This window comes from Canis aureus, chromosome 28 (assembly GCF_053574225.1).
Source record: "Canis aureus isolate CA01 chromosome 28, VMU_Caureus_v.1.0, whole genome shotgun sequence".
NCBI classification, from domain to species: Eukaryota; Metazoa; Chordata; class Mammalia; order Carnivora; family Canidae; genus Canis; species Canis aureus.
In genome coordinates, this window is record NC_135638.1 from 14,206,198 (window position 1) to 14,222,310 (window position 16,113).

The 16,113-nt window shown below is 36.8% G+C and overlaps 2 long non-coding RNA genes and 1 pseudogene across 5 annotated transcripts in view; all 3 read left to right on the forward strand.

The window, feature by feature from the left end:
• The window catches only part of LOC144300445 (uncharacterized), a 215,475-nt gene that overhangs the window by 86,608 nt on the left and 112,754 nt on the right, over window positions 1–16,113 (forward strand). The gene's annotated exons all lie outside the window — the stretch shown is intronic.
• Window positions 1–16,113, forward strand: part of LOC144300444 (small ribosomal subunit protein uS13-like) — a 119,248-nt pseudogene that overhangs the window by 78,297 nt on the left and 24,838 nt on the right. The window lies entirely within an intron of this gene.
• Window positions 1–16,113, forward strand: part of LOC144300446 (uncharacterized) — a 44,078-nt gene that overhangs the window by 20,198 nt on the left and 7,767 nt on the right. For both annotated transcript variants that reach the window (XR_013367072.1, XR_013367073.1), the window contains 2 exons: window positions 9,338–9,455; window positions 9,691–9,810. This is a non-coding gene — a long non-coding RNA (uncharacterized LOC144300446). The remainder of the gene's footprint in view (window positions 1–9,337; window positions 9,456–9,690; window positions 9,811–16,113) is intronic.

The following is a 16,113-nucleotide window of genomic DNA, read 5'->3' on the forward strand; positions in this document are numbered from 1 at the left end:
GACAGTCATATCTATGATGGCAAGATCAAAGTATCAAAGGAAAAGGGAAGTTGGAAGAATGGCTTCTTGTGACACCCTCTTGCCCCTTTTGCTACCTCTCTGAATTCTGCTTTGGTGTCTTAGTCAGTCTCTAGCCTTTATAGCCATGCTTCTTAAAGTGTGATCCTCATTGGACCATCTACATCAGGATCACCAGGGGAAGCTTATAAAAAAGGTAGATCTTTGAGCTATGCTTGTGGAATCAGAATCTCCAAAGTTGGGGCCTTGGGAACTATGTAAGTTTTTTTAGCTGTTTGTATGGCTTCTTAATTATTTTATTTTTTGAGGAAATAGTATATTCATGTGATTCAAAACTCAAAGAATGTACAAAGATATATGGTAAAAATTCTTTGTATTAATCCTGTTTCCTGCCTTCCCAGTTTTCCAATTTCTCTATTACAGACAACTACAGATTTATGTATTTCATTTATTGACATCTCTTGGGAATCTTTTTATATTAGGACAAAGGAGTCTTTACATTCTTTTTTACAATGGCCTATTTTTCCATTGAATGGACATACCGTAACATATATGATTTTTACTGTATTTATTTGTACCAAAAATTATCATTTATCTTTTTTGTTTGTGTTATTTACATGCCATACAGACCTTAAAAATTATTTTATGAAGTCAAATAATCCATCTTTTCTCTTATGTTCTCTAGAGTTTGAGTTATATTTAGCAAGATGTTAGGCATTTTCCTTGGCACTTTCACATATTATGTTATTTTCAAAGTGTTTTGCTGTATAATTCCAGATGGAAAATTCAACAGGATAAAATAACTACCTCCCCATCAAGTGTTTTAAATGTTCATAGCATTGCTGTGTCAATTTAAAGCTCTATAGGAATAGAAGTTCACCTATGTTAGTAATTTTATGGTTCTCTCTCTGTTTTTTAACACTTAAATCTTTTCTTCTGTGTTTTAATAAGCCCTCTGGATGATTCTTACATACATCAAAGTTAGAAAACCACTTCTTCACCAGATCTCTTATCTATCTCCTCATCTCACCTCAGAAAGTTTCATTAAGCCTCAAAGATCCACTTTTATCACCACTGTGGTCTCTATATTTTCCTGTAAGAAGACTTAGTACGGTGTTAGGGAAAGCCCATTTCTTATGGTCTTACTGGCAGTGTCACTTAGACAGGGACATTACTTGTCTCAGGAACTGAACTGAGATAACTGAATGTGTTCAAAACATCTTCACTACTCATGGTTTTGGTAGGTATTTTGACCTCTAAGAATTTCATTTCCTCATCTGTAAGACAGGAGACAACATTGCCTGTCTCAAGATTGCAGTGAAAGTTAAACAATACTATGATCTAAAGTGCACAGTAGAGGGCTTGATACACAGTGAGCCGTCAGCAAATGGCAGTTGGTATGAACAAGGTAGGCCAGAAGTTGTGAGGCTGTCTTGTGTCCCACACTGTACCAAGGGAGGAGATAAACACAGTTGGAAATAACAGGTGGTAACAGTGGAAAGGAAACAGGCTGGCCAATCCCTAGGGCTCAGAGAAGAAAGGAAAGAGGGCTTTTGAGAGCTGGCTAAAGACCCGGAATGTCCTCAGAGTTTTATGTTGGCAAGAGGCCTCAGCCTCCCACAGCTGCTCACCTACCAACTCTTTGGAATTTTAGATTTCAGGCACGAGATGATTTATATGGTTGCTTGAGAGCAGTGAATAAATGAAGGGAAAAAGTGTCCATAAAAAGACCAATTTAGTAAAACTTCTGGTTTTTCTTTCTTTGTTGGTGGTACCCTGCCAAGACCTCCATCCAAACTTGGCTCACGGCTCCTCTGCTCTGCGACCCACAGCTCACTAGGGAGGTCACAAGCTGGTTATTATCCCATAGCCACACTGCTTATCAAGCTTTGCCCTTGTCTTCTTCAGTGTGAATGCTTGGGCTCTTCACTATGCAATGAAAATAAACAGCTATGTAAATGGTCTCCTGGCTACTTGATCCAAACCAATAAGGAAAACCTGCTTTACAAGCTTCCACTGAAACTTCTAGTAGAATAAGCAACTGATAATTCTACACCAAATGTCTGGCTTTTAGCCAGGACTAACAACTGTTCCCTTTTTGCAAGCCACATTCTGGTGACCATGGAGAGTCAAAATAGACATTTTGATTCTAGAACATTTTTTAAAGAAGGTGAAATCACAGTGCCATTATGCAAGCTAACTATAGGTTTAGGATGAAGAAAAAGTTAGCTTAAAAACTTTAAATTGGTTGACTGCAAATCATTCACCAAAATATTACTGTTTTTCAAATTGTTGGTACTCATTGCTATTAGAATAGGGTTGCCACATTTAGTAAATAAAAATAAAGGGTGTCCAGTTAAAGTTGAATTTCAGATAAACAACGAATAGTTTTTAGCATAAGTATGTCCTATGTAATATTAAATATTTATGATATTTAGAACATGAGACATACTTATGCTAAAAAACTATTTGTTGTTTATCTGAAATTCAAATTTCACTAGTTGTTTTGTATTTTATCTGGCAACTTCAATTTCGATGTATTTTCTTTATGATGCCAAGAAATATGAGAAGGGCACGGTAACATTTTAAAATTCTGATGAGATAGTTGAACTCCTTTGCTAGGTCAAAGAATGATAATGACCTTTTCTTTTTTGCCATTTGTCTTTTATTAAAATTAATTTTATATTTTCCACCAAGCTCTGGAGTTAGAGTTTTTATTATCCTTTTAAAATATGTGTGAGGGAAAGAATTAATATGTATTGAGTTCTTGATAGATGCCAAGCATTTTTCTAGGCACTTCAGATATTATATTACTTTAAATAATTTTCCTGTATAATTTTAGTTTGAGAGTACTCCCCAGAATAAAATTATTGTCATCTGGATGGATCTTTATAATATATAGAGTGGCTAAGTCCATTTGAGTCAATAAAAATTTATTGAACCCAAGATGAGTTGTATACTGTACTATACAATAGCCCTAAGAAGGATATTTATTTATTCATTTATCTTTAGGAAAAAAATAGTCTTCATCTTAAACACTAATGCCCTTTTTAGCAGCAGAACATATTAATTCTAACTTGAGAGGAAAACATAAATGAACTATTAACAAATTTGCTAATTATTCTTGCTTGTAGATATAATTATTTATTCAACTAACATTCATTGAGTGGATATAAGTGCCAGGCCAAGAAGCTGAGGCTATAGTCTCTGAACACATATCACTTACAGTCTGGTCGGGGAGACAGACAGTATGACCTTGGTTGCAGGGAGCCTCCTAGAGTGTGAACAGTACGCATTCCAAAAAATTCCCCACAGGCAGACAGTCAACTGTGTGAGAGCACCTCAAAGACTCTGTACACTCAGCACGTGAATTCAGATGACCCACTTGGCACCGTCTGGAAATCCTACAGTTACAATAGGAAGCACGTTAATAGACTTCTCTAAGAGTTAGTGTAAATATAATTTACAGGAATTGCCTTAGTGACTGACGTCAGACTACGTAACACGGGTACACATTGTATTCATTGGACTGGCAATGTCCCATTGGTAGATGAGATCTACTTGAGTGTGATTTCAGTCCTGTTTTTCAAATAGTCTAGCACAGGCAGACAGAATATCCCATGGTAATAGGTAGAATGTGATAGGTTTTCTGTTTTTTGTTTTGTTTTGTTTTGTTTATGAAGGAATCTCATGGGCGTTCTTGTGATAACTGTGCTAGTTTGCTATGACATGCTTGATAACAAACAGTACACATTTTCTAAAGATGCAAATTTCATATATTCATTTGTGTGACTACTCACATATATACTACCTACAAATAATCACAAATCTTTTCAAAGATTAAAGAACTAGGAGCTACCTCACAACTGTAAGTGCTTGGTAAGATGCAGGGTATCTTAAACTCAGAGTTGAACTGATAACAGTGGCTGGGTGTTCATGTTCTTAAGGTCTTATGTCCTATGAGTATTTGAGATACTAAGTTAGACAGGTTGATGCCAGGCATGCAAAGAAACTTGTCCACAGCAACTTCTTGCAAGATACATCTATGAAGGCAAGGGAAACAAAAGCAAAAATGAATTATTGGGACCTAATCAAGAGAAAAAGCTTCTGCACAGCAAAAGAAACAGTCAACAAAACTAAAAGACAGCCTACAGAATGGGAGAAGGTATTTGCAAATGACCTATCAGATAAAGGGCTAGTATTCAAGATCTATAAAGAACTTATTAAACTCAACACCCAAGAAACAAACAATCCAATCATGAAATGGGCAAAAGACATGAACGGAAATTTCACAGAGGAAGACATAGACATGGCCAAAAAGCAAATGAGAAAATGCTCTGCATCACTGGCCATCAGGAAAATACAAATCAAAACCACAATGAGATACCACCTCAAGTGAGAATGGGGAAAATTAACAAGACAGGAAACAACCAATGTTGGAGAGGATGTGGAGAAAGGGAAACCCTCTTGCCCTGTTGGTGGGAATGTGAACTGGTGCAGCCACTCTGGAAAACCGTGTGGAGGTTTCTCAAAGCGTTAAAAATAGAACTGCCCTACGACCCAGCAATTGCACTGCTGGGGATATGCCCCAAAGATACAGATGCAGTGAAACGGCAGGACACCTGCACCCCAGTGTTTATAGCAGCAATGTCCACATTAGCCCAACTGTGGAAGGAGCCTTGGTGTCCATCGAAAGATGAATGGATAAAGAAGGTGTGGTCTATATATACAATGGAATATTCCTCAGCCTTTAGAAATGATGAATACCCACCATTTTCTTCAACATGGGTAGAACTGGAAGGTATTATGCTGAGTGAAGTAAGTCAATCGGAGAAGCACAAACATTATATGGTCTCATTCATTTGGGGAATATAAAAAGGGAAAGGGAATAAAAGGGAAAGGAGAGAAAGGGAGTGTAAAATATCAGTGAGGGAGACAAAACATGAGAGACTCCTAACTCTGGGAAATGAACTAGGGTTGGTGGAAGGAGAGGTGGGTGAGTGGTTCGGGTGATGGGGTGACGGGCACTGAAGGGGGCACTTGATGGGATGAGCGCTGGGTACTATGCTATATGTTGGGTAAATTGAACTCCAATTTAAAAAAAATAAAGAAAATAAAGCATTGAGACAACCCTTCAGTTTCTTTTAAACTTAAAAAAGAAATTAACTTCAGATGATTGAGTTAAATGTTTGGAGACATCAGTTTTTTAGATTCTGTAACTACTTAAGTCTTCCTTTTGGCACACTCTTTAAAGACACAATATAAGAGTATTTGAATATATCATTGAGGATATTCAAATTTTAATCAGTCTGAGTGTTCATGTGGTCCAGTGAGTTCACTCATGATATTCAGTGCCAGTGCCTTCAGTTCTCTTTCATTTCAGTTGAGGTGTGGGTGACCTGGAACAAATTCCAGGGTTTGGGTTACCCAGGACTACCTCCAATGTGTTTAGAGAGAGGAAGCCTGGTTAAGTGACAGTCTTAAGGGCAAGAAGTCATCAAAGGGCAGCATGCAGAACAAGATGTTAGTGTGTGGGAGAAGAATTCCTACTAGTTCTGCTTTGATGATAAGCAAGTGTGAGATGAGTTATAAACACGGGGCCATTCCCTTTTATCCATTGGGTGCCCTTCCATCTTTCCTGAATACATGCAGTGAATTTTGTCCTGATTTGCCATAACTCAGTGTCTAGTTAGAATAAACCTTACTATTTATTTCCTCATTCTGATTGTATTTGCAGCTCTAATTCTAATACCAGTCAACTTTTTGGAAATCATCAACTTAGGACTAATTAAAAGCAAAATAATTACCAGACATCCTGCCACAGTGGAATTTGCTTTTTTCAGTAATCTATACAGAGTCTCAATTTAATTTTTTACAAAATAATTAATCTAGTTGACTAATCTTTTCTGTCCCTGTTTAATTTAACTCAACAAATGTTTATCAAAGGCCTGCTTTGCGATCTGACAGCAATGTTCAAATAGGTAAGGATTAGAGTCTTAGAATTTTGTAGCTTGAAGCCAGGAATAACTTTATAAATCACCTGGCCCATGTTCCTCAGTTTACTTACATAGAAAGTAAGTTTTAGGATCAGGCCACCTACTTTAAATTACAAGTTACCATTTATTCTCTTTCAAAGTGCTATGTGTACTTTAAATGAAAGTTTGAGTTCATTCCAATCCATCTTTCCAAGGGAATGAGAAGGGGGATTTAGGACTAGAAATCACAGTATTGTCCTTTTTCTTCCTTGCTGGGAAAGAAAGGCACAACTCCCACCTCCTCAGAGGACATGGAAAGGCAGTAAACCAGCTTCTCTCCTATATTTGCAGATGAGCTCATGCGTCTCTTGGCTGCCTCTGCTCTTCTACCAAACCTTGTCTTTACCAATGCCTTATGTGGCTCACCTGCCAGGATTGTAGATGCTTTCATTACTGAAAAACAGATGGAATCCAAGGGCTTTAAAGGAACAGATAAGAACAGCATTCCCAATTGCACATTTTTCTAAGACATTCAGTTCCAGGTATATATTCCAAAGCAAAGTTGTTGTTTTTTTTTTTCCATGATCGTTCATGATCTCATCATTGGCTGCAATAGGAACAAAGGAATATTTTACCATTCAATCTTGAGAAATACATACATATAAATTATCCTTTTAAATCATATAGGTAGGGATCCCTGGGTGGTGCAGCGGTTTGGCGCCTGCCTTTGACCCAGGGCGCGATCCTGGAGATCTGGGATCGAATCCCACGTCGGGCTCCCAGTGCATGGAGCCTGCTTCTCCCTCTGCCTGTGTCTCTGCCTCTCTCTCTCTCTCATTGTGTGCCTATCATAAATAAATAACAAAATTAAAAAAAATAAATAATTCATATAGGTAAACAAAATTTGAAAGGGTAGAGATCCTTATGTTGTGAGTGGTTATCTGTGAATGTTAAGTTTATGGGTGACTTTTCTTTGAGATCTTGCTTATTTCGTGATTATTTTCAATGAATAAATAACCAGGAGAAAAATTTTAACATCATACTTCTTATGATTATGAAATTATGTTCATAATTTCTTAAAATTATGATGCTCTTGTCAAGAGCATACAGATGTGGTTGTAAGGGTAACTATATTCTCACCTGAAACTAATATACACTGTATGATAAACTAATTGGAATTTAAATTAAAATTTGGAATAAATAAGCTCTCAAATGAATAATTTCAACACATCAACTTATATGTAAATCTGAATTTAACTTTAAATATAAATTTAAGAAATGGCATTATAATAAAAAAATTAGAACAATTATATTCTTTGTGCAGTGTTTATACTATTGCAGAGACAAAACAAGCAAACTGAATGGTTAAAAAGAATTAAAGACCTTGGAATACTATGAATCAAACAAATGTCTAGGGATGCCTGGGTGGCCCAGCGGTTAAGCATCTGCCTTCCGGCTCAGGGCATGATCCTGGAGTCCTAGGATTGGGTCCCACCTTGCACCCCCTACATGGAGTTTGCTTCTCCCTCTGCTTATGTCTCTGCCTCTCTCTCTCTGTCTCTCATGAATAACTAAAATCTTTAAAAAAAAACAAACAAATGTCTAATGATAGGGATTGGTTAAATTCAATGCAAGACTATAAGCCTATAAAGAAGGATGTTGTATATTTGCATATATTACAAGAGAAAATGTCCATCATAAATGTTACATAAGGGGCACCTAGGTGGCTCAGTTGGTTGAGCGGTTGCCTTCAACTCAGGTCATGATCTCAGGGTCCTGGGATGAAGCTCCAATTCATTGGGCTTCCTGATAGGCAGGGAGACTGCTTCTTCTTCTCCCTCTGCCATTTCCCCTGCTTATGCTCATGCTCATGCTCTCTCTCTGTCTCTAATAAATAAATAAAATCTTTTAAAAAATTAATGTTACAGAACTTTATGTATAGTTTGAACCCATTTATGTTAGAGAGCACTGAAAGGACATATTAAACTCTTAGAAGTATTTTGTTTTATTCTGAGGGTGGAATTACAAGAAAAATTTAACTTTCCTACTTTTATACTATGTTAGTTTGCTAGCACTGGTATAACAAAATACCACAGATTGGGTGCCTTAAACAATGGAGATTTCTCACAATTCTAAAGGCTAGAATTTCAAGGACAAAGGTGTCAGGAAGTTTGATTTCTTTTGAGTCCTCTCTCCTTGCTTTGCAGGTGACCACCTTCTCCCTGTCCTCACACAAGAATCCCTAGGTCTGTGGGTTATCTCCTAATCTCTTCTTATAAAGACATCAGTCAGGTTGAATTAGGGCCTTTCCTAAAGGCCTTATTTTAACTTAATAATCTCTTTAAAGACTTTATCTCCAAATGCAATCACCTGAGGTACTAAGGTTAGGACTTCAATGTATGAATTTGGGGAGTGAGGAGTAGCGGCACAAGTCAGCCCACAGCATATACTTTAGTATTTTCTTAATTTTTCCTCTGTAAATGTTTATTAATTTTACAACCATAAATATTAAACTTTGGAAAACACTATTCAAGTGAATAATAAATACTGTGTATTTCTGTCTTCCAGAAGGAAATGGTACCTGGATGATTGTTCTTATCTATGCTAGTATTTTCTAATGGCTGGGCTTGGGATTTCATTATTCATTTAATTTTATAATCATTACTATTTTATATTTTCTTTAAACATGGGTTGTTCAAGATTCTATTTTTTCTAAATATAAAATTCCAGTATAACTATGCACGTTAAACATAGATAAAATAGCATTAGCTAAATGACCTTATATAAAGAATATGACTTCTTACCCTTGAGTTCATAAAGTCATCATGATGATGATAAATTCACATCTACACTGGGATTATTTTGAACAAGTCTGTTTCAGTGCCATTGATGAGCATGAAAAAGAGAGGTAAAATATTTAAGTTTGATTATTAGACCTGTAAATCACAGTCCTTCCTAAGTTTTATTAGTGATGCATTTTGTTGTCTAATATACATGCGTTATATTGCATTTGCTGTATTATGATATATAAATAAGAAAACTATTTTAGTAACTGGAAAAAGAAAAACATAATTTCTTTTAAAATCCTAGGAAAGTTTGTAGTAATAGAGTTTGACTATTAAATTTTTCTATATATAATCTCAATTTCCTACCTAATAAGCTAAGGATTTATGTATGTATTTATTCAGCCCTATATACTATATACTATATGAGAAAAGATCAAGCTGTAGGTTTCATTTCTAATGTGCTTGCAGTCAAGTTGATGAGGGACAGATAACAAAAATGAAAGGGTGACTAGTACAAGGTCGTAGGTAAATAATGGTAAATTATGATTGGTGTTGTAGGTCTAAGAAAACATAAAATTATTGTGGATTTGGATAATCGAAGGAGGTACTGGAAAGGAGCTGTGACTAGATCCAGGCCTTGAAGGATTGGCAATAAAGAGACAGAAGGAAGAAGGAGGTAGGACCTTCCAGACAAGATGATAATATGGAGATGAGGGCAGGGATAACAGTAATGAGAATGATGCATTTTGAGAACAATTAGTACATTTTTGAGTGAGAGAGGATGAGAATATGATATAAAAAACAAAGCTGAATAAATAGGTTCATGCTAAGTTACAGAGAACTGTAGAAGCAAGGGAGAGAAGTTTGGAACTGACCTCATTAGACAACTAGAGCCAATTTTTATTTCCAAGGAGGAGAAAGATGTCAAACCGAGATTAGAGAGACCCCACCCCCCACCCCACAGAAGTGTGTAAAGTCATCCAGAGGAAGGAAATTTTTCAGAGAAGACAACCAGGTTTCATTTGCTTAAGGTAAGTAGAGAAGGATAGTTGTAAGAGATATTTCAAAGGAAGAAATGACCGTGATGTAATACAAAAGAAAATACTTATTTGACCCAGCTTGTTCCTCAAACTCTGTAGCACCCCAGAGATGGAGACATAAATTCCCTCCTGATCCCAGTTTCCAGAACCCATTCTAATCTCAGAAATTAAATATTTCTTAGCCTCTAGACTAACACTCAGTGGTTCAGATCAGTCTCTCATAGGACACAAGTTTGATTACTATAGTTCTTAAAAATTGAGCTTTTGACTTGATCCCTTATTAATTTCCTTTTTTAGAATCTTTTAATTACTCTAGTTCCCTTTTGGGATTGGGTCTTGCCTTGTTCTTGTCAGTTCCCCTTCCAAGAATAAATATGTTTTCCTTGAAATTAAAATACAAAAACAAAAAAACTTGAAGAAAAAAAAAAAAACAAAACCCAAACCAAAATAGTAATGTGATTATCTGAATAGTAAGATTACTCCTACTTTTCATTTTGCTTTTCTCCATTATATAAGCTTGCTTGATGAAGCATGCAGTTTATTTTTAATGCAAAGATAAACAAAAGAAAAACATTTAAACTTAAGTATTAAAGGGAAAAATAATTGGTTAATATGAATTATTGCTTACAATACCGAAGTTGATGGTATTGTCATGATAAGGAACACATCTTGTCATAGGAAATAAAAAAAAGAAACTCATTTCCTGCTTATGGGTGAAGAGGGTGAGGACATTGCTTCATTCTTACAAATTCAGAGAAATCATCTGCCTTCTCAGTTCTCATTCTAACATTGAAATAGTGTTTTCTACATAAGCTTAGCCACAGGGGCCGTGGGATAAGGCTGTGTGCCCTGAGGAGACAGGCTGGTTTCAGTCAGTAACTTGCTGGCATATAATACCCACTTCTTTTTAGGCAGTACAAAACCTCTTTGACCTGATCTGACAACTATTTCCTGATGGTTACATCTAGGCCAGACACAGAATAGAAATTTGACCTGAGAAGTCTTCCTTTAAGAACTGATCTAAAAATACTTTTCTCCTCTGGTTTTGGAGGATGTTTCTCTCTAATGATGAGAACTCTGATGACATATCAGGGTCTTCACAGCTGAACCTTGACTACCCACTGCAGGGGAGTCAACTTAGAGTATACAGGTGCCACATTAACCCCCATCCCAACTGAACCCTACATCCTCTCAGGGAGTATGGTACCACCATTAGGCAGTGATGTGGTAACTCTTGGGTAGAGGAAGGCAGTCTCTTTTCCCCCAGAAGAGCTCCAGTCAAAAGGGTTCCTCATCATTTAATCCAGCAAGTCTCAACCATTGCCATACCTCAAAATCACTGAGCAGGTAAAAATATATCACTATCTAAGCTCCACCCATTTTAATTAAATCAGAATCTCTGGGAGTATGGCCCAACCATCAGGGTTGGTTTTTTGTTGTTGTTGTTAAATACCGCATGGTTGAGAATCACCAGTATAGGAAGTCAAGATCTTTCAAGGAACAAAACAGAATCGATGCAGTAACTCTGATCTGATATTGCATCTAGAAAACCCCAGTGTTCAGGAGAATCCTGGCAGAGTTACAACTCCCTGGAAGCTCACCTTGTATCCCATCAGACTTGCTTGCCCTGGCACCATAACTCTTGCTGCCTATTATATCCATGAATGACACTAGCCTATGTGACCTTGAGCCTATAGCTCTACAACTAAAATTTATGCTAACCTACTTGCCCCTGCCTGTGGCTAGATGCAAGTGCCCAGACACACCCTTCCACCTGGGTTCTACAGGAAAGCATTAAATGCTACTGTGTTTGATTTTTCCCCAAATACAGACTCTTCCTTTCTACAACTTTATCTTTGGGATCTGATGTGTTTTGTATATAATTATATCCTGTCATGTCTGTTCACCCTAAAACCACTGCTCCATGGAGATCTTTGTTCTACTTTACTGGCTCCAAAATGAATCTAACCTATCTGGGCAGTTAGCCATTATCATCACTTGCTCACCTTTAAAATCACCAATACTAGTGTCACTATGACACAATATTAGAAAAGTATAAAGTTTTTTAAATTTTTTTTAGAAAAGTATAAAATTTTTTAAATCTTTGTAGAATTCATTTAAATTGTCAACTTCTTTAAAGCAAATTCTTAATTAATTCTACCCATTGAAATTTTTTGCCTTATCTCTGAAAAATGCCAACAGTTCTCTATAAAATTTCAGACAGTGAATAAAGACAGAAAATTTCTGTATTAAAAAAAAAATCTCAATCTCTGTGGATTCGATTTCCCCATTTTTAAAATGATGGGATTAGGGGCACCTAGTGGCTCAGTCAGTCAAGCATCCAACTCTTGATTTCTGCTCAGGGCATGATGTCAGGGTCCTGGGATTAAGCCCCACGTCAGGGTCTGTGCTCAGCAGAGTTTGCCTGTCTCTCTTCTCTCCCTTCTTCCCCCTTTGCCCCTCCTCCTCTGCCCCTCCCTGGCCCCCCATGCATTCATGAATTCTCTCTCTCTAAAACTAATCAATCTTAAAAAAGATAAAGTAAAATTGAGGGGATTGGACAAGATAATCAAGTCCCATCTAATTCTCTGACTTTATGATCCATTTTTACAACTTATTTGTCCTCTAACCCACAGGAAACAATCCTGAACAATACATACCAGGTATTATTTTTAACAAAACATATTTACCCATAAATATGATATATTTTTTAATAAGGTAAAAACAAGCATTGTTTCTTTCTAATAAAAATCAAAAAAGTTGTTTCAAGTCCTAGTTCTACTAAGTTATGTGACTTTGGGCAAGGTGCCAAGGTGGCTTAGTTTCCACATTTGTTCTTGTTAAAACCACTACCATTTACCTCAAAAAGTGTTGTAAATATTGACGCACTTATGAGTGAAATAGGGATTTATTTTCTATTAAGTGGTTGTAAGGAACAAACGAGATAAAATGACCAAAACTTCTGAAAAGCTTTTTAAAAAAAACTTTAAAATCTTTACCAATGTAAGATCTTTGTAACACATCTTAATTTACCTATGTGTGACCTAATATAGGCACTTTCACATTCCATGTCTTTCTGAAATTGGAAGCTGGCTAAATAAAGTGATAATTTTTCAATGCAATCAATTCTTAAAAAACACACTTCAACTGGATTCTAACAGTATTTCACTCTGAGGAGTAATTTAGAGTGTCTGAAGTATGCTCTCTCACTCAAATTATCTAATTTTCATAAACAAATTTTCCCATTTTTTGCATGTGAAAACTGAGACCAAGTGTGGTTTTTCACTATGCCAGAATAGTTTTCTAAGTGCTCCATGTTTATGTGCTTATTACTAAGATCTCAAAAGAGATATGCAGTTTGTTTTTTGTTTTATTTTTTGGGTTTTTGTTTTTGTTTTTGTTTTTTTTTTTAGTTCTAATCTAGAAGCTCAGAATCATGCATCTGATTTTAAAGTGGATTATATTACTACATATTTTGTCCACACCCATGGCTTTTGTAAACTACATTATGATTGTGTTTAAGAAACGTGCCATAAAACCCCATAGGCTTTTCTTCCTGTTGGGGAAGTAGGCCTCGATGCACACCAAACTGGAAAATCATGTTATAACCATCCATACCAACTTGTCTGAAATCTAACTTGAGAAAAGGCTAATTGTAAATATCTCCAAAGGAATTTGGTCCTGAAAGAATGTGAAAAAATGGGCATGAACAGCTGGCCATGCCCCTTTAGGAAGGCACTCCGTGGCTAGTATCTATGTGGAGAGACCAGGAAGAGTCATAAGGCCCCAGGGAGTTTCCAGGGGTGATGACAGACCATCTCCTCCTCTTCCCACAAGATACAAGTGGGGATTTCTTCCATTGCTGAATAGTCCTGAGGACTTCCCCAGGCTCCTTAAGAGAAGGTACCAAAATGGAACTCCCCACTGCTGGGGACTCCTGAGGTTCTCTTTACATTGGAGTTCGTAACCCACACTGCATTTGAGAAACACTGGGGGACTTTATAAACTATATCCCTGGACTCCATCCCAGATCAATGAAATCACCCGGCTGGTGATGAGTGGTAGGGTCCAGGCTTAGGTTGTTTTAGAACCTTCTAGGTGAGGTTCATGTATAGTAGTAGAGAACCACTGCTTTAGGCTGTCTGCCTGGTCACCACAAGGGCCCCTGCACCCCCACTCTATGATCAGAAAAATTGGAGCATATGAAGATTTGGGGTTTGGCACTTGTTTTTCTTTCCTATCCTTCAATAGCCCTTCTCCATCCTCTTCCCATACCCAATGCTTTTAGGTTCTATTTCTTTCTGCCTCTCTCCTGTATCTCCTCTCCTATAGACATCAACTCACAAGAAATTATCAGGAACCCATTTATATTAAAATATATAAAACTGATAACCTTAAGTGACCATTCTATCAGTGGCACTGTTCCATTAATCATGTATACTATAGATAGAATACAGTTAAGGGAATAAGGCTTTAATATGCCATGGACAGTTGGACAGTGGGCTTTGGTGGAGCACCCCATACCACATCCTCTACTACACCCATGCTTCGGAAAAGTAGCATCTGTTTAGTCAGAAGATGCCTGCTCCCTTTGCCCTACTGGTCAGGACTCTGAGGGCTTCATTTGACACAACTGTATCTTGGTTGGATGCTCTTGGGAGCAAACTGTACATAAAATTAAAGAAGGGGAAACAAACAAAAAAAAAGTATGCGTTGACTTCCAGAGATCTTCTATATGACTTGAAAAGTGATCAGAAAGCAGAAAAATTCTGTTGTGCCAAGGACCAGCTCTCCTTTCCCTGAAAAAGGAATATTTTTGCCCTGAGCAAACATAAGGAGATGGGATATGATTCCAGTGTAAGAAATCAAATAAGTGTTTAGCTGTATCCTACTTATCTGTGTGATAAACAGTCAAAACTAAACTGTATGTATCTTGTGTGGTTTGAATTGAAGCCAATAGATCAGCGAGAGTATGAAGGATGAGTCATTTCATGCTTTCATGATGTTTCACTGGAGAATGGGCACTGCTGCCCAAATGATGCAGCTTTAAAACAAACAGCAAAAGCCCCTTGGTCATCACAACCTCTTTACATCAAAACTAGTACTGTGTTTACATCCACTGGGAAAGTCACCACAGAACAAATAATGAGACTTTCGCGCATACAGCATAGCACTTATCAGAAGAAACCAAAAAGTCTGTCCTTTCAGAGTAGCTGGCTTCAAATATTTATTTATTAAATGCAGTTAATGTTTAAGCCCAGATTGCTTATTAAATATCAACTCCAGGATTTGAAATGTGACAAGCTAAATTAGTTATAAATGACATACGAGTAACGTGGAAGACTTAGCTATGTTGCTGACTCGCCCAAACGTTTTGAACCAAATTTCTGTTAGTAATGTGTTGTCAGAGAAAGTGAGGGGAAAAGAGATACAGCAGAGAAATCTATATTCTGTCCTAAAACCTAGTGTGTGACTGATGAATGGCTGCCATGGTCAAGGATGAGAAGAGAACAAACAATTGATACAAATACATTAAATTCACAGAAACTCTTCAGGACCTGACTTTATGAAACAGAAGCAGCACCAGCCAAGACATTTTTAGATGGCCCTTTTGTGGTAAAAATAATTTGAGGTTATTCTATTCTTAGAAGTTTGGAAGGAATCTGTTGACATATGGCTCTAACAAATTACAAACACCCCCAAATTTTTGTTAGGAAAACATACCGCCAACTGTGAAACGTGTGGCTCATTACTATTTGAGAAATGCTTCTGTAATAATTTAATAATAATAATAGCAATACTTTTAACTTCTGACTGTTTTATTAATACTATTTACCATATCCTGTTGGCTAACTTCACATTAGAGGTTTCAAATTTATAATAATAATAATAATATAATAATAATGGCATCTAACATTCACTGAATGCTGTCCATGTGCCCAGAATTGGGTCAGGGGCTTTGTGTGTATTATGTCATAAAATTGTCATTGTTTCCATTTTGCCTATGAGGAAAGAGACTCTGAGAAGTGAAGTGACTTACCCAATCATGGCCACTATGCATAGGCTGCATATTTCAGTTCCAGCTTTGTCTACTTTGCATATCTTTGCTTTTAACCACTACACTAGATTGTTTCCTCATAGAAATTCATCAGCAAACTAAGAAAATAGGGTCTAACTAAGCTATATCTTGGAAAATATAGACATATCCAGTTGGGTATGACTGAAATATTTCTCTAGCAGTTTAGACCACTTGGTAGCATTTTTTTTTAATTTTGTGGGAGACAGAATAAAACA